Source organism: Petromyzon marinus, unplaced genomic scaffold, assembly GCF_048934315.1.
Source record: "Petromyzon marinus isolate PM22_M1 ecotype Great Lakes invasive population unplaced genomic scaffold, UKy_Petmar_22M1.pri1.0 PM_G_Scaffold_61, whole genome shotgun sequence".
Classification (NCBI taxonomy): Eukaryota; Metazoa; Chordata; class Hyperoartia; order Petromyzontiformes; family Petromyzontidae; genus Petromyzon; species Petromyzon marinus.
Window position 1 is genome coordinate 100,001 of NW_027423015.1, and position 1,197 is coordinate 101,197.

Here is a 1,197-nt window from a genome sequence, read left to right on the forward strand (position 1 = left end):
GGGTCATTTTCGTGTTGCCACATTGCATGCGAACGGCATGAAACTTCCAGAGGCATTTGCAGCAGGAATGCATGTGCAGTCAAAAAAGTGAATATTTTTCACGGATAGACCCCGTGAAACGCTAGAAATTGGCGGCGATGTCTCTCTTGTGGCTCACGGGGCTGTTAGGGTGGCACAGAAATCCCTCGGAATGGGAAAACGGGTCATTTTCGTGTCGCCACATTGCATGCGAACCGCATGAAACTTCCAGAGGCATTTGCAGCAGAAATGCATGTGCAGTCAAAAAATTGAATATTTTTCACGGATAGACCCCGTGAAACGCTAGAAATTGGCGGGGATGTGTCTCTTGTGGCTCACGGGGCTGTTAGGGTGGCACAGAAATCCCTCGGAATGGGAAAAAACGGGTCATTTTCGTGTCGCCACATTGCATGCGAACCGCATGAAACTTCCAGAGGCATTTGCAGCAGGAATGCATGTGCACTCAAAAAATGTGATATTTTTCACGGAGAGACCCCGTGAAACGCTAGAAGTGGGCGGGGATGTCTCTCTTGTGGCTCACGGGGCTGTTAGGGTGGCACAGAAATCCCTCAGAATGGGAAAACGGGTCATTTTCGTGTCGCCACATTGCATACGAACCGCATGAAACTTCCAGAGGCATTTGCAGCAGGAATGCATGTGCACTCAAAAAAGTGAATATTTCTCACGGATAGACCCCGTGATACGCTAGAAATTGGCGGGGATGTCTCTCTTGTGGCTCACGGGGCTGTTAGGGTGGCACAGAAATCCCTCGGAATGGGAAAACGGGTCATTTTCGTGTCGCCACATTGCATGCGAACCGCATGCAACTTCCAGAGGCATTTGCAGCAGAAATGCATGTGCAGTCAAAAAAAAATTGATATTTTTCACGGATAGACCCCGTGAAACGCTAGAAATTGGCGGGGATGTGTCTCTTGTGGCTCACGGGGCTGTTCGGGTCGCACAGAAATCCCTGGGAATGGGAAAACGGGTCATTTTCGTGTTGCCACATTGCGTACGAACCGCATGAAACTTCCAGAGGCATTTGCAGCAGGAATGCATGTGCACTCAAAAACTTCTATATGTTTCACGGATAGACCCCGTGAAACGCTAGAAATTGGCGGGGATGTGTCTCTTGTGGCTCACGGGGCTGTTAGGGTGGCACAGAACTCCCTCGGAATG